Consider the following 25793-nt stretch of genomic DNA (forward strand, 5'->3'; position numbering starts at 1 on the left):
ACCCCCAGACATCCTTTGGGCCCCGCCTATAGGGGGCCAGCCCCACAGTCTGAAGACCACTGGGTTAGACTGCTTCTTTGCCATGGAGTGGGTCTCTCCTATGTATCAACCCCCCCAGACTAACGTAGAAGCAAACATTCAGACATCACGTAACCCTGCACTTTTCATTCTGCTCCAGCGAATGGCGCAGCTTCTTCACAACTTTATTCATCATGGCTTTAGGCCGGGAGGACAGCTCAGGGGCAACGCACACGCCTTGCATGTAACATAGCCTCCATGCCCAATCTGGGGCTTAGAACCAACAGGAGTCCAGCATCAAGTACAAAACAAACCACCAATTAAAAAACACATGGTAATATGTGTTAATAAAAGGGCCTAGAGGGTACTCTGGGCCAATCAAGGTGCTATCCATACGGTTGCAGGGGTAAACTGCGGGCAAGATTTGTCTCGTCCCCCGCCACTTCACATTCTACCCTTGGTTGCAATGCTGTTGTATAGATGGGGAGCGCAGTGTTCAGGTGCTGGACCCGAAATACACCAACCACATTCCTCGGCCCCCCCATGGTACACAGACTGGTAGAGAGCTCAAGGCCTAGTCTTCGGAGGGGGCTGTGGAGCTAACCAGATACAGGGTAACACCACAATTACGCCAGAAAATAAAGATCGATACATAGGGTGACCAGATTTTCAAAACAAAAAAGGGGGACGGATAAAAACATAAAAGAAGGACTAGCCTTTATTATCTTTATCCGACATTTTGTGCTGTTCCTAGTGCTTATTGGCAATTTTGAAACTAGATGTGCTTTTTATTCTGTGCACTGTTTGCCTCCCTTTGCACACCATCTCCTCTGTGGCTGCCTGCTAGGCCACTTGGTGAATTCCTGTGCACTGCTCAGCTCCCCTGCTTATCTCCATCTCCTCCTCTACCCCCATGGCACTCTCCATCTCTCCTATCTATTCTAACTGCTATATTATCACTTATCCTACCTCTCTCACGAAGTCTGGAAGAAAAAAACAGAAAAAAAGCTCTCCTGGGCTCTAATCCAGGCCAACCTATCGCTGACACTGCCAATCCAACTTCCAGACAGACTATTACAGACATCCTCTTCGCTGTCCCCTCTCCTGATCTATGGGCCCCCATCTAGTCTTCACGCTTTCTCCTTTTTCCACCTCACCCATTAATGGTGGCACCAGGTGGTAAGTACTCCTTGCATACTTCTCATCCTCTAGGTGTATCATTAATGTCTATCACAATGGCACTATCATGGGCCAAGGTTATCAACCTACTCTTCTCCTTCTCGACCGGTGCCTGCCTTCTCTCAAAAACATCCTCCCTTCTCCTGCCACCCCTACTTCCTCTCCCCTCACTTCTCCACCACCACCGCTGGGAGTACCACACCCGTGTACATCCCCCCAGGAAAACCATCAAAGGTGGTAACCAGCTTCACTTAGCTACTCTGAATGCCCGTTCTGCTGTCAAACACTCCTCTGACATCTATCTCCTTCTTGAAGACCTTGACCAGGACATCCTCACTCTTACTGAGATGTGGTTCAATGCCAGCTCTGTCACAGCTCCCGACACTCCCCTTCCAGAAGGCTACAAAATCCTCTTCAAACCCAGACCCGGAGTGGCCCTGATCTTCCCTAAGTGGGTCCCTGCTTCCATCGTTCCTACTCAATCCTACTCCTCTTTTGAATGCCTCATCTGCAGGCTTGGGGTCTCACCTACTCTCTCTCTCACCCTCACCACTAACTACAGATCCCCTGGCCATATCTCCCTCTTCCTCTCTGAATGGGCTGACTTTGCCTCATCCCTTTCATCCTCTTCGTCCAAATTCCTCCTCCTTGGTGACTTCAACATCCACCTCGACTCGCTTGAATCACCCACCTGTCAGTTCTGGGTCCTCTGTAACTCCCCCTCTCTCTCCCTATTCTGCCTTCCGGCCCGACTCACTCTGCCGGCACGCTTTCAATTCCCTCCTCACCAGTGACATCCCTATCTCGAATCCGGTTGCCACCCCCCTCTCCTGGTGGGAGCCCTCTTCTTTCCTCCCACCTGGGGCCCCCTGGCCCGCTATCCAAGCCACGCCCTGCACTGCCAGCCTCCTTCGCCGTCATTCAACCGATGAAGCAGGTGTCAGTTGTTGCCTTTTCCTCCACCTTCATCCCCCCTCTAACCCTCGCTCCTGACTCTCCCTCTAACTCTGTCCTTCCTAGCCTGCACCTTGCCATCTCTAGCACCCTTGACATCCTTGCCCCTGCCATGAGGATCCACCTAAAACCTGCCACCAAGAACAACAGCTGGTATGACTCCGATGTAGCATCACTGAAACGCAAGTGCAGAGTTGCTGAACGGAAGTGGCCGACCTTGGGCTTATCTTCTGACAAACTAGCCTGCCACATGCTCCAAAGGCAATATCACTTCTCTATCCGCTCAAAGAAGTGGGTCCACATCCAAGCTTGCATCTCTGGTTCCACTAACAACACAACCAAACCTTTCAAAATCTGCAATGAAGTTGCCAATCCACTTGCAGTCTCCACCTCTCTCCTTCCTTCCCATGCTCTCTGCAATTCCTTGGCCTCCCACTACACATCCAAAACTCAGGATATCCTGTCCATACTCTCCCCCAACCCCAACTACTCTCCCATGCCTGCTCTTCTGCCTCCCTTGGCCCCCCTCCTCCCAACCCCCGCCCATAGCACCGGATGAGGTCTCTAAATTGGTCCACTCTATGGAGGCCTCCAACAAACAGGTTCTCCCTGCTCCTCCAGAACCATCAAGGACAACATTTCCTCTCTTGTCCCGGCTCTTGCTGACTTCTGTAACCACTCATTCGCCACTGGCTCTTTCCCTCTATTCCTCAAGCACTCTCTTGTGCACCCTCTCCTTAAAAAAGCTGTCTGCTGACCCCTTCTGCCCGGCTAACTATTGCCCTATTTCTACTACCCCCTTCATGGGTAATCTCTTGGAAAAGTTGCTCCTCCCCCAGCTGGCCCTAGACACTGATCTTGTTGGTTGCCTTCATGACCATCAATCTAGATTTCGGGCAACCGGAGGCACAGAAACTGCTCTCCTGAACACCTGTGAAACCATGCTTGCAAATCTCGACTTCAACTCTCCTGCTGTTCTCATTCTCCTTGATCTCTCCTCTGCCTTAACAAAGTCAAACATTCCATCCACATAAAATGACTCTGCGATACCCTCAGCATCACTGACCGAGCATTGGATTGGCTGACCACCTTCCTCACAGCTGCAACTGGGCCCTTTCTCCTCCACCACCACCCTCTCTACATGTGGCATCCCTCAGGGCTCTATCCTATCACCATGGTTCTTCAATATCTATCTTGCCCCTCTTGCTCACCGGATCCCCTCCGGCTCTCCTCATTTCCAGTGTTATGCTGATAACACACTGCTTTCCTTCAAACTTCCCTCTACTTCCCCCTCTTCCTCCTCTCTCATCCCGACTGTCTGCTTTTAAGGCATGGTGTGCAGCAAATGATCTCTGTCTCAATGCCAGTAAGACGGAGATCCTCTTCATCGGACACAGGTGCCTTCTTTTCCTCTTACCCTCTGGCCACGCTCTTTGGGCCCTCTACCCCCACCATCTTGTGAGGCCAAAAACCACATCCACAAGGCCTTCTGGGGCATGGGACCACGCTATCTCCAACTTTCCCTCCCAACTTTCCCTCCCTAAATACTCTAGAGCCCTACGCTCCTCTAATTCCAACTCTCCGTCAAATGCATCTCAAAGCAGACAGTGAGGGTCAGGTATCTCTCCTCGGCTGATTCCTCCCTTTGGAACTGCCTCCCTGCCCCTCTCAGACTTAAGCCAGACTTCCTTAGGTTCCGGACACTGCTCAAAACTCTGCTCTTCTCTACCTCTTTCCCTCTTCACTTTCCCTCTTCTCTTCCCTGCTAATCACCCCAATGCTGCTGTGACTGATGGCATGATCCTCGTGAATCTCACAGTATCCCAGCCCCTTCCTCCCAGTCAATACCAACACCCCCTGCCCCAGTTCACTGCCCTGCAGGACCCTTCTTGGTGGTGCCACATCCCATCTTCAGAGTCGCCTGTACCAGCACTTACCCTGAGGTTCTTCTCCTAGGCTCCCCTTGGCACTTCCCTCCCAGGCCCTCCTCCTGCACTTGTCCACTCCTCTGTTCCCCATTCCATTCCCTTTTCCTGGACTTCTCCTCAATGCACTTTCACGGCCGAATGCAACTAGGCCTAGTCGGACCACGACTGTATATTACTGTTTTGCCATTGTTTTGATTTCCCTTGATCCTTTCCCATTTAGCCTTGTGGCGCTTTGAAACACAATTCTGTTTTATAAAGCACCTTACAAATACTCAATAAAATAAAATAAATAAACCCACTCACCCCTCTCTTCCCACCACTTAACCCAGCCTTCTATGCCCCTCCCCCCATCCCACAGTATCTGCATACACATTGTGTGGCTTTTGAGTGTTGCTAAAATCATGTAAATAACAAGCATGATATATTTTAAGTAATACAGATTGAACTATGTATGTTAATGTTATTTTTGTTTCAATTAACTTGTTATTGGTATTTAGTGTGAAAAGTTGAGCATCTCAACTATACCACACTTTAAGTCCCACAAAAAGCATGTAAATAACAGGAGCTTTTCCTATGTTTGACATTACATGTCTTCGTATGTACTTGCCTCTCAGCCGGTCTCAGTGGCTGAAGCAGTTAATGCATACGGCTGCTGCCTGAAAGATTGGGGGCTCAGCTCTTCCTAAAATGACAACATTCTAAATATCTAATAATTTCTACTGAGTTGCTAATTGTTGACGTCTGGTCACCCTATCGATACAGCGAATGCTACCAACATTGCGAGGCACAGTAGAATAATGATCAAAAGGCCCTTGTTTTGGACAGAAATAAAAAATATTTTATGAATCTGTCTAAAAAGTCTTCATTGCCACTTCTGCAAAATAAATTGAAGGTAGGGGCGGGCGCCCCTGAAGCTTGTGACCACACATTGTAAATGAACTCAATCTTCTAGGCGTCCTCCAGAAAACCTGATCTACACTCGATCAGGAAAAAACTGAAGAATGGCACTGTCTGGCAATAACCTTCACCAGACCTGGGCACACCTGGGGTGGAGTAAATACTACTGCATAAAAATTATAATTAAATAATCAGTACAATGAAGCAGGAACAAACTATATGCTCATGGTTATTTATGTGTTGTTAATGCCCCATTTAATTATATTGTAAAAATCAACCATGCCAAGGTAAATAGGTGTATCCTCCCGCTTTGTTTGGAACAATTGCCAAGATTCGTCCGCATAGGTGCTTGGTCCCTTATACCTTTCCAGGAGCGTTTGTGTCGAATCTGCAAAATGGAGGTTCACTCTTCTCGACACTTGCTGACTAGTTGTGGCAAATTGAGCTGTACAAGAAGCGATCTGATGGCTTTATGGCTATCAATAATGTATCAAATGATCAGTCCTGGGCTTATATTTACTCTGGTGAAAATATCAAGTTACATTTTAATACGTTTTATATCTGTGAAAAATTGATTGAGATAAGTAATAATTCTTAATGAAATTATGTATTCATTAGGGAAAAGATATATAGTGAGTTCTGACTTAACTAATCAATTTTAGCTTCTATTTATCATAACCTTTTGATGCTGCATCCTGCTAGCATTAAGTGTAATCTTTCAAACTCTGTTTTTATTCGTATGATATATGTAAAGTATTAATTGTGAATATGTCTTTTTTTCTCTTTTCATGCATGCAACTTATAGTGTTATGAGGTTATATTATGACCATTAACACTTTAATTAAAAAAAACAAATAAATACTGATTTTCAAAGAAAACTGGTGTAACTGGTGTAGCAGATGCGGGCTGGAGTGAGAGCCTTTCAGCCAGGCTTTCCAGAGTGAGTGGCTTGGGTTCCTGGAAGATGGACAGCCTCGACCTTGTCGAGGCCTCTTCTGGTAGACTGACTGTCAGGGGTCCGGAAGTCCAGTCAGAGAGCTGCTGTGGGTACGAGGGCAGATGGGTATTGTGTGTAACCAGAAGGGGAGTAGCGTACGCTGTACTATTGGGGGGCAGGTGGGATTCTGGGATTTCCCAACAAGCAATGGGGTGCACCCAGCTAACAAGGATATCAACAGGAGTCAGGAAGCAGCACATTTCTATATACTTTTACATTGAATAAGAACTATACGACTACGATTGATGTGCCTTCATTCCTTCAGTAGGGTGTATCTGTCATAATTATTCATGCTTGAACCAGTTTGTAGAAAAGGCAAACCTCTCACATTTCAGATGGTGTGAGGTTCCTGGAACTGTGAAACTTTTTCAGCGAGTTATGCTTCAGGTACTCAAAACAGAAGAGTGCAGCACAGAGGAGAGTGGCAGCCACCCCCCCCCCCCCAAACCCTCTCCCCACAGGACCTTGTTTTCATTCTATTTCTTTCTCGAGAACCCGCACACGCTAGAAATAGTAGAAATACTTCTATCTGTAGCGGGGGCAGGCGCTCTTCCTTGCACTGGAAAAAAATGCAAAATGTTTCTTTTTCTAACGCAAGCACCCCCTTGTGCTAGAATTTGTAGCACGACTGGATTGCTGGCACTGGAAATAGATTTGTTTAATGTTCCTTTTTACCAGGTTGTGTGCATTGTAGACAAAAATAAACTTCTTCTATTTCTCGCTATGACCTTTTCCGATTTCAAACAAGGGTGTCAAGAAGTAGTATTTTTCTATTTCTGAGTGACAATCAGCAGCGGCACCCCCTGCAGGGTGGCACAAATGTACACATGGAGACGGTAAGGGTGGTTAGAAGGGAATGTTGGGATGGTTGTCTCCCTCTGCGAGTCCCCACAAATATGTGTAGGTTGCTGGATTCTTAAAAGGGTGAGTGCACAGAGTTGGGTTGCTTTACCCCAGCGACATCCAGATCTCGATTTGTTTTTGAGCACTTCTGCCGTCCTCCCCCTCAGCCCTGGTTACATCTCTCCTTGGGACAGTGGTCTTCAAACAATGGCTGGCCCCCTAGGGTGCACAAAGGATGTCCAGAGGGGTTGAAAGTCTCTTCAAAATGGGAGTAGGGTGACTGTTTATAATATAAAATATAAGTAGATATCGTATCTGGGGGGTGAGGACAAGCAACAATATTTGTACTCAAGGTGCGAGGACTCGGCATACAACGTTTGAATACCATCGCCCAGTGGGGATAACGGTCAGACCTTGTACAAGGACTGGTACCTAACCCCTGGGCCCCCAAGTCTGAGTTAAGGTGCATTCAGACTGAAAAAGAGGTGCTAATGTTTGGGATTATTGATGAACAAAGGCTTTGTTGCCTGTCTATGCGGGCGAGTACTCCTCCACACTGATGTTTCTAAGCAAGACAGCAAGCCACCCCCCTCTCACCCGGGACAGACACATATTTAAATAACTGATAGTCATACTGCACCAATCCCCAGATGAATCGTCTCTGGGTGCTGTTATTCCCCAACTCACAAGGTATTTATTTTAAGTGATCTCAGAAGGGTGATAGGCTGAGTAGGCCCTGCCAGAAATGGCTGGAAGCTGGTAGCTGGCAAGTGTGTGAACAGGCACTCAGTCCGCTGAGTTATCCTTTCAGCTCATTGGCTGCCTCCCGCATGGCTTCCTGCTCCAGGTCAACCATAGATGCGATGCCAGTTTCCCATTTCCATGTCACATTGTCTCTCTTTGTAACGCTATGCAGAAAGAGACAGACAAGAATTTGAAATAAGAGCATTTTACTACCTGGTTTGGGAAGTTGAGAGTAAAAAGATTTGAAGGGAATTAAAACATGCATTCTTGACTGGTGAATAGAATAATGCAGCGTGGGCTTGCATTGTTTATGACAATGTAAGCCAGGGAATGCTGTTCAGGTTGGAAACTTGTGTTCCCCTCATAATTCTACTAATGACAGTTGAGGATTCAGGATGGGAGATATGACTAGAAGGATGTCTGTAACTATGCTCTCCCCTTACTTCTAGCCTGTACCCTGAAACTACATTAACGCTCACTTACCTTGTGTACCAGTTGGCTACTGTGTGCTCCCTGCGTCATGTCTACCATTCCTGGGTCCAGACACTACAAATAATAACAAGGTCCTGTGGGAGTCGGCAGCCACTCTCCTCTGCGCTGCACTTTTCTGCTTTGAACCCTTGAAGCATAATTCGCTGACAAGGTTTCAAAGTTCCAGGTCTTATCTTAAACAAATTAAAATATATTTTATTATTTTTTAAAATATGTATTTTTCTTGCTAGTCCGCACACCTGTTCCTATGCTCACTGCACAACATACACATAGACCTGTGTACTCTGGGTGGACACAGCCTACAGGAGCAGTCCCCCCTGTCATATTTAGTTGGAATCTGACAGGTGGAGTACATGATGCATCTCAGAAGAGGGAGGGCCAAACCTTCCTCCTGCCATGACCAGCCTAATTAACTTACAATGGCTTCATGGATCCAACCTGTCCTTTTGATTAGCCCTGCAGATGGTGGCAGCACCTAACATAATTGGCATATGAATAGAGTGTACTTCAAACAGGCCTGCATGGGGCCTCGCTTCAGAGGTTATGAAAGGAGACCGGAAACCCCAACAACCTTTGATATGCACAGTGTCAACATGAAGCCAGCTCCCATCATTAGTATCAATGGACAGTGAATGTCTGGGACTGCATGCATTACAGTAGTCATCCGCGAAGAGGGACCCCATACAGAAGTTACGAGTATGTGGATTGACGGCGCCAGAAAGTCTGGTTCCGCTGCAGCTTCAAAGTAGATCTGCGCTTTAATCAGGAACCAAAAAGAGCTCCATTGACCAGAGAGACCCTTTGATCCACAACAGACAGGAAGAAGGATGGGCCTTAGTATTACATGTTTTCACCCCTTTACCTTTTATGTTGCAATGCACTATGGTTATGACTTCATGCATAGAGTAGGTTGTTGGTGGGGACCCAGGATTGGTTCATTATGGAAGGCTTAGCCTACACCAATCACGGTGGCCCATTTGGCTTTAAAAGAGGGCTGAGCCCCTCTTTTGGCAGATCATCTGAATACTTTCAAAGTGTAGCAAGAAAAACTCATCATTGGACCCTGGCTGAAGCCTCGACCAGTACTTCAGAACCGTGGACCAGCACTGAGAAAACGATTCCTAACCCGAGCCACCGTGTAGACCAGCCTGCAGCCAACCGTCTAGCCTCACTCGCCGAACTGCCTGTCTCCTGATAACCACAACTGTCTCCCATCTTGAACTCTGTAACAGAAGCTGCAAAGTGCCCAGAAACTGACTCACCCGTGTCAAGCCCCAAGAACATCTACAGCACAAGGTACAGTGTGGTTCTGTCCCCTTGGTACTTCTCCTAAGGCCCCTAGTGACATTTTACAACCCATTTCTCCCTTTTTGTTGAAGCTAGTATCCTTGAACTATTGTGATCAATTATTATACTGACTACCCTCCTTGTCAGTATCCAGAGTGCATGCCTGTCTATTGCGATAATAATATAGTATATACTTTTGTACAACCTTGACTGGACACTCCCTTTGCACCTAACCAACAATCCACAACATTTCGGAGATAAGCCTGCTGTTCCATCCACATTACCAGAATTGGATAAGGAGGTTTATAATTGACTGGTGTTTCCAATCTTTTCGGATCCCTTCTGGTGTACTAGAGGTGTGGGGCTGATTGATGGTTTAGAAACCGATATTCACCCCTGGACCACTGGTGCCCCCGAAGTTGATTTGTCACGTTGGTGGCAACAGTGGGATCTAGTAGGAGCCTTGCACACAGCTTAGTCACCCAATGATAAAAGTACTTATGCAGGCAATGTTTAGACACTGCTAGGTATTTGTAATAATCATGGATCTTGACATACAGACTGTGAAAAGCATGGCCAAGGATGTCCTGCATGTCCTGTGTGAAGAGAGGGGACTTCACCACAGCACTAAGGTTACTAAACCTGAGTTGCTGACCAGCCTCTAAGCTTGGGTAAAAGCGAGGGTGGTTGGGAAGAAGATCCCAGGGGACGGGTTAGACCCTGTGTACCCGAAATGAAGAGGACCTTCTGGAAGGGGTATCGGAAGATGACGAGGAAGACAGCATGAGCAGTGTTTCTCACCAACCATCCCACCGTGTGGCAAGCATGGTTTCTCAACACTCTTGAGTGTCTTTGAGGTCAGGGCCTAGGGTGTCATCCCGCAGGTCCCAGGCGTCGGCACAGTCTCTAAGTGGCCCTCTAATCGTTCTGCTAACGAGGCAGCGGCTATAAAGCTCCTGCTAGAGGAAAGGAACGAGTGCTAGAGGAACAGAAACAGCGGGACATGAAAACCATAGAACTGTGCAAGTTGGAGCTCGAAGAGAGGAAGGAGGCCAACAAATCCACCTCTATCGAAAGCAGCTGTAGTGGCTCAAAGCAGAGTGCCCGGGATAAGCCCCAGCGACACATCCCATAGACTTTGTGCAGGTTTACAAAGTGGGGAAGGATATTTTTGACTGGTTTGAAGCACTGAAGCTTACTTTTCAGCTACAGGAGGTGGACAAGGTACTGTGGGGTGCAGCGCTGCTGGGTAGCTTAACGACACCAGGGACTGGTTAAATTCTTCAGTTAACTCCTATGGAAAGGCCCATTTATAAGAGCATGAAGGCAGTCCTCCTCAAGAAGTTCAGTAAAACCCCAGAACAGTATCTCAAGAGCTTCAGAGAGCTCAGAAAGTAAAGTGAGCAGACATTTGAAGTGTTCACACACTTGTTGAAATATCTGAGCGGGTGGGTGTCTGGTAACAAAGTTGACACTTTTAAAGAGATGGGCAATGTAATTGTGTGTGAGCATGTATTCAAGAATTCTTAGATTGACCTACACCAAAATCTTGTGGACAAGATCATTGCAGACCCTTGGGAGCTTGCAAAGGCTGCCAACAGGTTTGTAAGTACTTGAGTCCAGAAAAAGGCTCAGGCAAGCACACCTAAACCACAAGAGAAATCCTTAGACAAAAAATTAACAAGGATGGGAAGGACAAAGGTTCAACCCACTCCTCTTCGAAGTCATGTCCCCAAAAGACTGAAAGGAAATTCCCAAACTTTAGTTGAGCCGTACACACCAAAAAGAAGAGTGCAGGCACCCCTACCACTGGGACACCTGCATTCTCACCACACAAAGGTTGTTTTGTGTGAAAGGAGCAGGGCCAAAGGAAAGGGGATCCTGCTTGCAAGGGCTTTCCCAAGCACTCCAGAGTGAATGCTTGACTTGTGGAAGAGGCCATCATTACTGTGGGCCTCCTAGAGGAGGACTTCCCACTAGGCCAGGGAGTGGCTGAATGTGGATTGGTTACACTGAGTGGGAAAAGTACCAGGTCTCAAGAAGAGATCCCAGTTCCCAATAATACTCAACTCTATCTAGAACATATGTATATCAATGGATACAGAACTCCTGCAGTCCTAGTCACACTGCTGTCACCCGGCAGTGGGTGCACCCAGGCCATTATATCAATGCGCCAGATTGTAGCATCAGTGGTTTTGACAGAAAGAGTAAGCACCCTTGGGCGATAGTAGAGTTCAGCTGATGAGGTGAAATGACCCTGATCCCAAGATAGTTTTGGCGTGTATGAGGTAAGAACCCAAGAGGCTGCCAGATTGAAGACTCGAGTGGCCTTCCAATGGGGGGTTGTTAATTGCACTTACATCCTCTATAACTGCTAAATTGGAAATAATTTCACATGAGATGGAGGGGATAATGGCAGTCGGGGTCACTTTGAAAGGCCCATGCTCCCTCGGGTACTTGGTGGTCCTAAATGTCTACTGAAACTCCATCTCGTCTAGCCTACTTGATTTTCTGTCATCATTATCAGTTCTGCTAACCAAGATCAAAACTGAATATGGTCCAGTTGAAATAATAATAGCGGGCGACAACACGCAATGTATTAGATTTAAAAACACAGCTGGTTTACTGGGTTATAAAGACCCAAATACGAATGAAGAACGGTGGTTATCTTTCCTAACAAGCTCTTGGTTTTAGCCAAAGGCAATGTAAGTGGAGACATTCCTCCTGCCTGAGATCCTGTGAACTATTGGCCGATCGCCCTCCTAGATGCAGACAGCAAGATTTTTGCTGGGGCTGTTTTGCGCGAAGTGGAGACATGGGCTGATAGAGAGCAGATTCTCTCTAAACTGCAGTAAGGCTTTAGGAGGAGTCTCTCCACTTCCCTACACAGTCTGGTACTGTCTGTGATGCACTGGGAGGATGGACTCCTGTACAATGAGTCGAAAGACTCTTAGAGCAAGGGCACCAGAAGGTTGGTGATTCCCAATGCCACAGAAAGTTCCTTTTGGATTTGGCTCACCAAAGTCCTTTAGCGGGTCACTTGGGAGTGACTGAGACATTGGACCGGTTATCTGCACACTTTTATTGACTGCAATTGGGCGTAAAAATTAAGGAATGTGTCCGGTCCTGCCTGACTTGTCAAGCTTCTGGTAAGTCAGGTGGTGCCACAAAGGCCACCTTAATTCCACTACCTGTAGTTGGGAGGACTTTCAAGAGACTAGGCATGGATATTGTGGGTCCTTTGGATCCTCAAACGGCTCATGGAACAGATACATTGTGGTGGTGGTAGACCACATCACAAGGTATCCTGAGGCTGTCTCTCTGAGGAGCATCAAAGCCCCTGTAGTTGTGAACGTTCTAATTGGGATATTCTCCAATGTTGGATTCCACAAGGAAGTTGTTTCTGACGGGGGATAAAACTTCATATCCGCGTATATGAAGGCTATGTGGGAAGAGTGTGGAGTCACCTACCGGTTCTCTAAAACCTTCTATCCACAAACAAACAGGCTTGTTGAGCGGTTCAACAAGACCCAGAAAGGCATGTTAGGTGGCTTGGAAGAGCACCTAAGGAGAAAATGTGATATTCTCTTGCCATGCATTCTGTTCGGCTACAGAGAGGTGCCACATAACAGGGATAGGTTTTGCCCAGTTGAGCTTCTGTTTGGACACCCTGTACGAAGCAGTGGTCGAAGTGGGTGGGAGCTGTCGGGAGCGGTGCTCCTCTACTTCTTTTAATGAACTATTACTGTTCCTATACTTTTATTTTTAAAAGAAACCATTTTGTTTTAAAATAAAAGTGTAGGAAGCAGTCGAAACATTTACTTTTAGTGCAGTGCACTGGACGTTCCCTTAAAAAGCAGGTGTATTTGTTTTGTGGTTTGTATTGTGCATGGGAGGGGGCATGACGATGGGGTTTGTGGGGAGTGGTGCAGGCCAGTAGGGAACATAGTTTCACTACTTCTTTTCGTACACTTCGACCACTGGTATGAGGTCCCCTCAGTCTAGTGAAAGAGGGATGGGAGGGCAACCCCTCATTCCCTAGACGAGATGTGGTGGACTCTGTACTTGGCCTTCAGTCTAGAATGTCAAAGTACATGAAACAGTCACAAAAAACCTAAAGGCCAGACAGAAGCTGATGAAGCACTGGCACGACCATAAGGCCACAGTGACAGTCTTTTCTCCAGGCCAGTGGGTGTGGATTATGGAGCCTGCCAAACCCAGTGCCCTTCAGGACAAATGGACTGGGCCTTACTGTCTGTTGTAAAAAGTCAGTGAAGTGAATTATCTCATTGACGTGAAAGGACCTAAACAGATGTGCAGGGTCTTTCATGTCAACCGTCTAAAACCCCATCATAGCCAGGATGATTTGGTCATGACATTAGTGACTGATGGAGAGATGGAGGCGACTGATCCCCTCCCAGACCTCCTGCTCCTGAACCCCCAGACGGGTCAGGTTAACCTTGCAACGGACCTGTCATGACAGCAACTGGCAGACTGTCGTCGTTTACTGGGACAGTTTGCCAGTCTGTTTTCGCTGGGTGCAGGTCGCGCAGATTGGTTCACCCATGATGTGGACACTGGAGACAGTAAGCTGGTGAAGAGTATTATTCACGGGATGTCAGGGAGACCATCAAGGAGGAATTTTCCAAGATGATGCCCTAAGAGTGATAGAGCCATCGCAACGCCCCTGGGCTAGCCCAGTGGTACTGGCCACTAAAATGACCAGTGGTAGGAAGACTGAAGTTCGCTTTTGTGTGAGCTCATTGATAAGATTGGTGCTGCAAAGTACATGAGTACCTTTGACCTCACAGCAGGGTACTGGCATGTTGGCTTGACAGATGGAGCGAGAGAGAGGTCAGCGTTCTCAACCCCAAAAGGACATTATCAGTTCACTGGGATGCCCTTCGGATTGAAGAATGCCCCTGCCACTTTTCAGCTGATGGTTAACCAGGTTTTGTCTGGTCTGGAAAACTTCAGTGTCGTGTATTTAGACAACAAAGTGGTGTTCAGCCACACCTGGGAAGATCACTTATCCCACCTGAAACAAGTGCTTCAGGTGCTGCAGAATGCAGTTCTGACTCTCTAGGCCACGAAGTGTCAGATAGCGCAGGACACAGTGACTTACCTAGGCCACCTGGTCGGTGGAGGTAAGAAATAACCCCTCGAAGCTAAGGTACAGGCTGTGAAGGATTGGGACATCCCCACCACACAGACGCAGGGGAGAGCCTTTCTAAGTCTTACTGGGTGATACCAGTCAGTCATCAAGGGGTATGGGACCATTGCCATGCCTCTGAATGATGTACCGTCTAAGGAAATGCTGAAGAAGATAACTTGGACCCCTGCCTGTCAAACCTCCTTTCAGGATACAAAGGAACTTTGTGCAGGGTCCAAGTTCTGAAAGTGCCAGACTATAGTCAGGGGTTCATTATCCAGACAGACGCCAGTGATTTTGGGATTGGAGCAGTGTTAGCGCAGTTGAAATCTCAAGGGGTAGAGCAACCTGTGGCCTACATTAGCAGGCGGTTGACGAAAAGGGAAAGGAACTGGGCTGTTGTTGAAAAAGAGGAGTATGCGGTCCTGTGGGCAGTAAAGAAACAAAAACCCCACATCTTTGGGTCACACTTTACTATCCAGACAGACCACCGGCCTCTTCAATAGTTAGTGGCCGTTCAAGTGGAAAACCCTAAGCTTTTGCGTTGGGCTATACGCCTACAGGGATTAGATATGAACATCTAGCACAAGCCAGGCTCCCATCATGGATATGCAGATGTCATCAGACGGTACTTAAGCCTTGATGAAGAACCATACCCTCCATAGTGTGGTGGTTCACATGTTGAGGCTGGGGGGCATGTGAGGATTCAACCATCCTCACAGTGGGTGTGCACTCGCCTGGACTTTTTTGAAATGGTAAAGGAAATTGAATGATGGTAGATCAACCTCTGGAAAAAATGTGTGGCTAACCTGCACACATTTTCCTATGCACACTGCACAACATACACATAGATCTGGGTGAACACAGCCTACAGGCGCAATCCCCCATTCATATTTAGTTGGGATTTGACAGCCAAGAGTACATCGTTTTATCTCGGAAGGGGAAGGGCAAAGCCATTGTCCTGCCATGTCCAACCTAATTAACTAACAAAGGCGCCATGGACCCTCCCCTGTCCTTTTGTTTAGGTCTCCAGAGGGTGACAGCAATTAACATAATTAACATAGTAATAGAGTGTACTTTAAACAGGCCCACATGGGGCCTGGCTGCAGAGACTAACAAAGGAGACAGGAAACCCCAACAACCTTTCAAATGCACTTCGTCAACCTGAAGCCAGCTCCTGCCCTCAGTCTCGCTTTGACCGTGAAATGTCATGACTGGGACAGCGTGTATTAGACAGTGTGTGTTACAGTAGTCATCCCCGCAGGGGGACCAATTTCAGAAGGTACGGTTATGTAGACTGACGGTATCAAAAAGTCTGGTTGCACCGCAGTTTCAAGAAAGACCTGCCGCTTTTACAATAAACATGGAGAGCTCCTTAGACCAGAGAGACCATTTAAACCACAACAGACAGGAAGACTGGTGGAACTTAGTTTTTGACCCCTTTACCTTTTCTGTTGCAAAGCACTCTGGTTATGATGTCACGCATACAGGAGATTGTTGGGTGGGGACCCAGGATTGGTTCATTAAGGTAGGCTTAGCTTACACCAATCCCTGTGACCCGTTTGGCTTTAAAAGAGGGCTGAGCGCCCCTCTTTTGGGCAGATCATCTGAAGACTTTGCAAGGAGTAGCAAGAAGTGTTACCATATATTTCTTCGAATACCATTTCCCCTAATGTGATGTCACCGAATATATTTCACTGAAAAAGGAAGGGGAAATGGTATATGTGTAATGCATTATAGGTGAAGATCTGTTTTTTTCTGTGATTCGGTTACATCTCCAGTAGGGGAAATATATTCAAAGAAATCACATACATCCAGCAAGAAGAACTCAGCATTTGACCCTGGCTGAAGGTTAAGTCTGAATTGCATCTTCTATCAGTGAAGGAAGGCCAGAACCTCCAAGAGGGAAGAAAGATCCCTCCCCAAAACATCTGATGGGGAACATGGGGTGATACTGAATCCAGAAGACTCTCCAGCAGCTCCAGAACTGGTACCCAGCCAGCACCCACCGTGCCCGGATAGGCTCTGCAGAAAACTTCCTAGGTGGGAAGTGCCAGAGAGTCTCTGAACCAAACCAAGGACACTGCAGTTGCCTCCAACACTCTCCTCAGCTTTGGGCCATCCACCTTAAAGGAAGACACAAGCCCAGTGAAGAAGCTAGGAGGAGTGCTTCAACAAGCATCTACCAACGTCCGCCTTAAAGGACATTTTTGAGCCCCTCGAGCTGCAACCGAGTGCACCGCTGACTATTTTTATGGCGCAGTCACTAAAGCCATCCGAAACGCCTCGGTCGGTGCTTCAGAACCGTCGACCAGCAATGAGACAACGACTCCTGACCCCGAGCCACTGTGTAGGCAAGCCTGCAGCCGTCCATCCAGCCTCACTCGCCAAACTGCCTGCCGCCTGACACATTGTAGTTCTATCCCCCGGTTCTTCTCCGGAGGCCCCTAGTGACATTTTACGACCCATTACTCCTTTTGTGTTGAAACCAAGTGTCCTTGAATTACTATACCGACTACCTTGCTGTCAGCATTCAGAGTTCATCCCTTTTGCTTCGTGGAAACTGTCTGTCCTCTACATTCCTTTACAGGGTGGGTTGTATTTTGTAGTGTGCTAGAACTGTCTGTTGTGATAATAATAAAGTAGAGATGTGTATGCAACCTTGACTGGACAGTCCCTTTTATCATTGAGTAATTGTATTTTCACTGTGTGGCAACTAACTCACGATCCACGACCGATCAGAGATAAGCCGGCCATTCTGTCCACGTTACCAAAATTGGACAAGGAGGTTTATGATTGACTTGTGTTTCCAATCTGTTCGGACCCCTTCTGGTGTAGTAGAGGTGTGGGGATGATTGATGGTTTAAAACCCGATATTCATCCCTGGACCACTGGCGGCCGAAAAGTTGATTTGTCACACCCAATGCCCTCAGCGCAGCACATTTTCGAAGGAGCAAATCAAACCCTTGCATTTGGAGAAACTCTTTGGGCTGCTTCAGTTTGCACTATTCCCTCCCGCAATAAAGAAAAAATGCATGCCGGCTCACCGGTAAAGAAACGAGCTGAGGGGGGCAGCCAGTCAGACATGGATTTCTTACATCTCTTGCGGTCGCCCTTCCCTTGTGTCGTCCTTCTGCTATCAGAGATCAGCCGCCCCTAGCAAGTGTGCCTAGGCCCCGGGTTGGCCTGACATTTACTGGCTTGCCTTGACATAGGGGTATTATTGGGGTCATACCCAGAGGCCTGAGGGTAGGGTAGGGTAGGGCCTGAGCAGGCAAGGCCCACCCACAATCTGTAAATGCCCACTTAGCAGCACTGTGTGGGCATTTACACATGTTAATGTCACTGCAGTGGGTCCCACCACATTGGCTTCAGGCCCCACTTGTTAGAGAATCCTCGCTATGCCTCGGGTCACACCGTTGCCAGAATTGCCACTGGAGGTACATAAGCTCCTCCCTGGGCTTTCCTGACAGAACAGTTTGCCCCTCATGCCCCTGTGTGGGCCACCAGCCCTGAGGGTCTCGCAGCAGCCTCTACATTGGGCATGCAGGATTCTGTTCTGCACGTGCTGTTGTGTGGTGTCCCCCAGTGGTCTTCCATCAGCCCCTCTATGTCTGCTGACCAGCTAGGAGGACACGGTCAGTGCAACAGGCCTGCACCTGTTCACTGTTGCTTTGGGAACGAGTGGCTGGCATGAGCTGGCTTCAAACGGAGACATAGCTATCGTATTGTTGATAGCACAGTGAGCTACGCGCTCGCCCCTGATATCTGTGTGCAGCCTGCTGTGGCAGGTTTGCATCCTGGCAGGGTCAACTCATCCTTCCGAGGTCGATAAATTGAGTACCACCTTGTGGGATAATAATGTCTTCTGTAGTTTCAGTGTTCTGAGACCTATGGGTGTGAAGCACTATATAAGAAATAGATTGATATCATTATCCTAAACTACTTCCTATTACTAAGGACTGCTTGAGAACATCACAAAACCACTCACCAACGTCATCTGGTACCATGCTTTGGCAGCTCTAGATTCCGCCTTCACGCCCCTGGACTCCACCTCTCCTGGATAGTACAACTAACCACAGTTACGTCAAACCCATAGCAACCATATCACAAGCCAGCAAGTTAGCTCATCAGGCTGAGTGCTTGCTGCTGAGATCTGAATGTGATCTGCAGGCCACGGGTTAAAATCCTGGCAAGGCCAACTCAGCCTTTCATCCTTCAACAGTTGATAAATGAGTTCCAAAGTCGGTTGTGTTATAATTGTATGTAAATGTTCGAGGTACAGCACTTTGGGAAAAGCGCTACATAAAAGACAGATTATTAATGTAATGCCTTCCCTCTCGGCCAATTTGCATTTTCCCTTTATTTCTGTTGGTCTTATTCTCCACTCCCCCTTTCCTATTACCTCCTCTATGAAATGTACCTTCTCCCATCCTCTCCTTCCCTAACCCTGCTCTTTCACATGCACAGGTTCTGGTCTGGCAACACCCTTGTGGGTTACAATACGAAAACATTCGGACACGGCTAGGAGCTGTAAAACCCTTACGGTGGTGTGCCGAACTGTGATGGAAAACTCCTGTTTGAAGCGCCAGTCAACTACAGTTGTGGCCGCTGGTCCCTCAGTGCAGTTTCAATGCCAAAGCTCTGCAGGAATGAAGACTTTAGTTGCACCCTCACATTAGAATCTCTTCGATGCGGGTCAGTCCTCTGCCAGGAACAGAATATGCCAACATAGGGCCTGATTCATGGAATTATTTGCGTAGGAAATAGCGAACTTCTGCGTCAAACTGCGTGCAAAATCCAGTTCGTCGATTCATGGAATCGAATGCGCAGGACTTTTCCTGGACTTGCGTGGATTTCGCGTAGGCTCGGCACATCACTGCTAGCCTTGAGACACCACGCAGAGCGTGGGCGTGGCTTACGCAGAGGGCTGGGAATGGGGCAGAAAACAGAAAATAGGGGAAGAACATGTGAAAAAGTTTGCGCCAAACAACAAGTATTCATGAAACCACACAGGCAGCCTCTCGGCATAGAAATGGCCACGCAAATCCCTTGATTACTACGTAAACCGAAAGCAGGCGTAAAGACACTTGCGCATAGGAATCGCAGCGCAGAGGTGGGTTTTCATGTCGGATTTAAGGGTTCGTGTAAGCAGCCGGGGTTCTGATCTAATTTAGGGGTGTGCATACGCAGTGTGCATTTTTTCTTCTGCGTACAGGCTCATGTCGTTTTCGGGAGAAATGCGCACTTTTCCATGAATCGGGCACATAGTGTTTATTTGTGGCCTGGCCGAGTGGATTAAACAAATTCAGCCGACCCAGAGCAAGTCAGCAAACCTTGTTTCTGATTCGGGGGAGACCACATTTAGTCGGTCTGTAGAAGTCTACACTGGTTGCCAATCAACACAAAAGTCAACTTGAAGGCACTTTGGCGATCGCGCCCAGTTGTGACAGGCCCACTCTTCCTGTATGCGGGGAGGTGGCAGCTGAGGTGCTCTCCTGGACCAACTTTGAAGTCAGCTGGAAAACTCAAACTAGTTGTGAAGAAGGCCTATGAAACAAGGTTAAATAGTGTGGGCGCGCACAGGCCTTGGACACCTTTCCCAAGCGAGAGCGCCGAGTTGGGGAAACTCACCCTAAAGAGTTCATGGATCCAGGACACCTTGCCCCAAAGGGTGGTGTTCTGCACATTAACCCAACGAGTGCATGGAGCTGGAACACTACCCCAACGAATGCACTATTAAGGGGAATCGTACCCCAAAAGGTGGTGCTCTGCACATTACCCCAAGGAGTGCATGGAGCTGGAACACTGCACCAACGAGTGCACTGAGCTTGGGCAACTCACGCGATCAAGTGCTTGGAGATGGGACAGCTAACCCCAATGAGTGAAAAGTATTTGAAAACACTACGCCAATGAGTGCACTGAGCTGGGGCATCTTAACCCAACGAGTGGACCAAGCTGGGGCACCTTACACTCAACAAGTGCACTGAGCTGGTGCATGTTACCCCAGCGAGTGCACTGAGCTGAGGCATCTTACCCCACTGAGTGCACTGAGCTGAGGCATTTTACCCCACTGAGTGCACTGAGCTGGTGCATGTTACCCCAATGAGTGCACTGAGCTGAGGCATCTTACCCCACTGAGTGCACTGAGCTGAGGCATCTTACCCCACTGAGTGCACTGAGCTGGTGCATGTTACCCCAGCGAGTGCACTGAGCTGAGGCATCTTACCCCAACAAGTGCACTGAGCTGAGGCATCTTACCCCACTGAGTGCACTGAGCCGAGGCATCTCACCCCACTGAGTGCACTGAGCTGAGGCATCTTACCCCACTGAGTGCACTGAGCTGGTGCATGTTACCCCAGCGAGTGCACTGAGCTGGTGCATGTTACCCCAGCGAGTGCACTGAGCTGAGGCATCTTACCCCAACGAGTGCACTGAGCTGAGGCATCTTACCCCAGCAAGTGCACTGAGCTGAGGCATCTTACCCCACTGAGTGCACTGAACTGAGGCATCTTACCCCAACGAGTGCACTGAGCTGAGGCATCTTACCCCAACGAGTGCACTGAGCTGAGGCCTCTTACCCCACTGAGTGCACTGAGCTCAGGCATCTTACCCCAGCAAGTGCACTGAGCTGAGGCATCTTACCCCAGCAAGTGCACTGAGCTGAGGCATCTTACCCAGCAAGTGCACTGAGCTGAGTCATCTTACCCCAGCAAGTGCACTGAGCTGAGGCATCTTACCCCAGCAAGTGCACTGAGCTGAGGCATCTTACCCCAGCAAGTGCACTGAGCTGAGGCATCTTACCCCAGCAAGTGCACTGAGCTGAGGCATCTTACCCCAGCAAGTGCACTGAGCTGAGGCATCTTACCCCAGCAAGTGCACTGAGCTGAGGCATCTTACCCCAGCAAGTGCACTGAGCTGAGGCATCTTAGTGCACTGAGCTGAGGCATCTAACCCCACTGAGTGCACTGAGCTGAGGCATCTTACCCCAGCAAGTGCACTGAGCTGAGGCATCTTACCCCAGCAAGTGCACTGAGCTGAGGCATCTTACCCCAGCAAGTGCACTGAGCTGAGGCATCTTACCCCAGCAAGTGCACTGAGCTGAGGCATCTTACCCCACTGAGTACACTGAGCTGAGGCATCTAACCCCACTGAGTGCACTGAGCTGAGGCATCTTACCCCACTGAGTGCACTGAGCTGAGGCATCTTACCCCACTGAGTGCACTGAGCTGAGGCATCTTACCCCAACAAGTGCACTGAGCTGAGGCATCTTACCCCACTGAGTGCACTGAGCTGAGGCATCTTACCCCAACAAGTGCACTGAGCTGAGGCATCTTACCCCACTGAGTGCACTGAGCTGAGGCATCTTACCCCAATGAGTGCACTGAGCTGAGGCATCTTACCCCACTGAGTGCACTGAGCTGAGGCATCTTACCCCAATGAGTGCACTGAGCTGAGGCATCTTACCCCACCGAGTGCACTGAGCTGAGGCATCTTACTGAGTGCACTGAGATGGGGGAACTTTACCCCCATCACGTTGAGATTAGAACAATTCCGACATCGTGAAGCCATTGAAAAGCCCTGTTCCCTTCGGAGCTTCCCCCGACTTTTGGGTTCTCTGCTCGCAGGCCTCTGGGGGAGCCGTATGTTTGCAAGCAGTGGCCAATAGGCGCCAGTGTAGCAACATTGTGACTTTGCGGTCTTGAGTAGCTTGCATGCCACACTGCCAAAACGATACCTCTGCACACCACGCAGCCCTCTAGCAAGTCTTTGGGGTTGAAACATTAGGGAGAGGGAGTGTATGTGTGTGTGCGTGTCTAACAACTTCCATGTAACTGGGTATCTCATACAATCCAATGGCATTGCAGGCCTGGGCCTCAAAATGTCTCCGTTTCACAAAAAACGACGTCCCTCCCTAGCGTGATCCCATGTCCCCACGCAAATGGCAGTTCACTCCGAGTGCAGAACTCCCACAGCTGATCAGGCGAGTGTCTCTCATCTTTCCAGACTGTCTGACTCAGGGTCTCGCCCCCCTGCGCCTGTGGCTACACGTTTCTCTTCTTCCCGGTGAGCTATCTTTCTTCATAGACGGCGTGTGCCTCCTCCTCCTTGCCTAGTCTTTGTATTTGTATTCGTTACTGGAAAAGCACCAGGAGGACAATCAACTGAAGACGGACACCGTGTTACCAGATTAAACAAGGATGTGCCTAGAGGCAGAGGAGCTAGGCACTAGACAAGTACAGCTGCCCCAGGCCCCGGGCCGTGCAAAGTACGGCCCAATAGAGGGCCTGGGGGGTTAAGCGTGGGGTGGGGGCGAGATGGCGCGAAGAAACATGGGGAGGGGCAGCCAGTTGGCGCCACTGCCCCAGCGTTGCCAGGCAACAGCCCCTAACAACAGGCAAGGTGTGAGGGGAAACCTGCAGGGGCCCAGGATAATAACAAAAGGACAGAGGGGGTATAAGTATGGCCAGAGGACAAGGGAGAAAAACAAACCAGGCAAGACGCTCACCTCGTACGGGTAGGCGTCTTGGGACCTGGGCAAAGGAGAAGGAAGCGTTTTGCCACCCAACCCACCCTGCAAAACTTCAGGAAGAAGGAAACGAGCGGAGAGAGGAGCAGGAACGCCGAGTACTTTCTTCGGTACACGGTAGAAGAAAGTCGTAGGCGGCACGTGTCCAGGAACGGATGCCCGAGGGTAACCGAGACTGACCAAGGAGAAGGCTGGCATCGCTAACCCTGGACACGGTGTGCCCAAAAGCACAGACACATGTTGTTATCATGATTCTTGTTTGTGTTATTTTCTGTAGAAAATAAATGCCTACGGCCAATCATTTTTCCACAACAAATCTGTCTGTAAGTCATTCCATAGTATAGGAGGTAGGAAACAAGAGCAAGGAGAAGCCCACACTACACAGCCTAACGCACGCGCCTGGATGATGGAGGGGAGACCTGGGCGCATGGTGAGGGAAACTATCTGAGGAGACGCCAGGAGAAAACGGGTAATGCAGCGACCCGACCCATCAAAGGAGTGTTCAAAGAGCTCACAATTCAAATGTTCGCTAACTTGTAACACGTGCGCTATATTGGGACAAAGAAAGATACTGCATATAAACAGGTAATGCAGACATATTATTCCTGTTGAAAGATGTCTACAATTGCGGTACACTTCTAATATATTTTATTTAAAGGGCATTTCATTGTCATGAATTTGGCGACACATTATAGCCCTCATGCAGAAACTCGCGGTGGATTTATTCACCCGTGGAATCACGAATGTCCAGGTGAGAGGATGTGAGTGAGAGGGGTGCTCAGGTGAAGGTAACCCCCACAGCCCCACCCACGGACACCACTCCTACCATTCATAATCACCCTCTCACCCGCGCCTCTCCGCTAACCCCACGCCTCCCCCAGAGTCACTTCACTCGGAGAATACACACCTCCCGGGACTCTAAATACACACACCCATGGCCTGGCTCCAGGCCTTCAGCCATCCCCACACAGACACCCCCCCTCTGGCATTGCTGCCCCTCATAGACCCCCAACTCCTGAACCCTCGGATGGTCATACCCCGGTCTCCGCTCCTTTAACAGGGGCCCTCCCCCACACCTGGGATCGGCATGGCCACACACCTACACAGAGAACACACTTCCAGTCTTGAACACACCGCTACCCCAAACATGCCACCCCCCCCCCCCGCCAGCATCCCCAGACCGCCACCTATATAAATACACCCCAAAAGCCCCACACACAGCACCAGAGGCCCACACACTCGCCGGGCACTGCGCTCCAGGGCCAGGCAACATGCATAGACCACCGCACACTTAAAAAATGTATATATTATTAGATGCATGGTTTAACGCAAACCTTTACCTTTGATCTTACCATAATGTAAACAAAATCACTTTAAGCAATCTTACATCCTTGTACATTTCATTGGATTGGAAAGAAAAAAAAAAGTAAAACCAAGGAGCCAAGGGACCAACTCCCGGCTAATCAGGTACCACCCCCATCCCCCCCCCCCCTCCTTCGTGAAAACATCCTTTAAAAATGTGACCGGGCAGAAGATAGTTGGAAAGTGCTACCCCCGCAAAAGAAAATGCCACATTGGGTCTGCATCCAAAAAGGTCTACCATATGCCCCGTTCTTAGTGTTGTCAAACCCGGTCAAAACAACGTGATATGCATGAAAGTGTCTGTCGGCACACAATCGACACCCCATGTTGGTTACCGCGTTATAGATCCGTAGGAGTTGCTTAGTTGGATATGAGTTCATCCGAACACGCATCCATTGGGGTGCATCCCATGGGCAGGGGAATCTGGACAGATGTGTGTAGACAGTCAAAGGGGTTGTTCGCTCCTTTCAAAGCCGCCTGTAAGCGATGGCAGTTCTTACCCTCTACAGTAGTCGCAATTCAGTCATATTGCCACATCTTTTTTTTCACCTTATCTGGGCTGTCAAACAGTAACTCTGAATTCGTTTCCGGATCTTGCAACGTTTGCAGGCGGCCCCTCCTCCACTGGACCAAAAGATCGCCCCTCCCTGTCTGCAATAGACCCCCGCAAGCATGTATTGGTCTGGGCAGTATAGCTACAGCATGTGTGGACAGCCATCATGCTCTGGAGTGGACAGTGAGGGGGTGCTGAATTATTGCACTGGACGGTGTTCAGTATGTAGAGTCGGGCAGTGTGCATGCGCGGTGTACCTGTATTGGGGTGGACACTACATATGCACGATATACCCGCAGTGCTTAATTTGTAGGAGCGTTTGCCAGGGCTCAGCCCCCACACTTATTTGTGAGCTCTGGCGTGTATTTCTGAGCCCATTTTGATTAAGTCGTGGTGTTTTGGCAACTTTATTCTTTTAATAGTCGTAGTAACACAACCAGCGACAACAGTGTGGTCTAGGTTGGCGAGTCATGGCCAATTAGCCATTTGCATGAGTAACAATGAGTTGAAAAATGGCAGTGCTGTTCCCTCATACTAGCCATGCCTGCACACTCCACTCAGCCTGCTTGACATTGGTGCAAATTCTCTACCTTAATACCCAGCAGCACGGCCACAGCCGGGGGTGGGTTGGAAACAACAGGACAGTCACCAGTCAGCAGCCCCAATACAGGGACAAGGTCGGTCGAAGAGGAGTTGCTGTGGCCAGTGACAATCTATACAAGAAGACCTGACTGCAGTGTTTGACAGGACATGTCATGCGTTCAGTAAGGACGGTGCCTGTATTTGTGGTTAGGTGGTCAATCTACTTGCCACTGATGGAATAAGAGCAACATGTTAACCATGGTGTGTTTGAAAGA

At 48.7% G+C, this 25793-nt stretch overlaps 1 protein-coding gene across 1 annotated transcript in view; it reads right to left on the reverse strand.

The window, feature by feature from the left end:
- The window catches only part of LOC138566872 (protein jagged-1-like), a 453219-nt gene that overhangs the window by 426436 nt on the left and 990 nt on the right, over positions 1–25793 (reverse strand). The gene's annotated exons all lie outside the window — the stretch shown is intronic.

This window comes from Ambystoma mexicanum, chromosome 2p, assembly GCF_040938575.1.
Source record: "Ambystoma mexicanum isolate Mex_15411 chromosome 2p, UKY_AmexF1_1, whole genome shotgun sequence".
NCBI classification, from domain to species: domain Eukaryota; kingdom Metazoa; phylum Chordata; class Amphibia; order Caudata; family Ambystomatidae; genus Ambystoma; species Ambystoma mexicanum.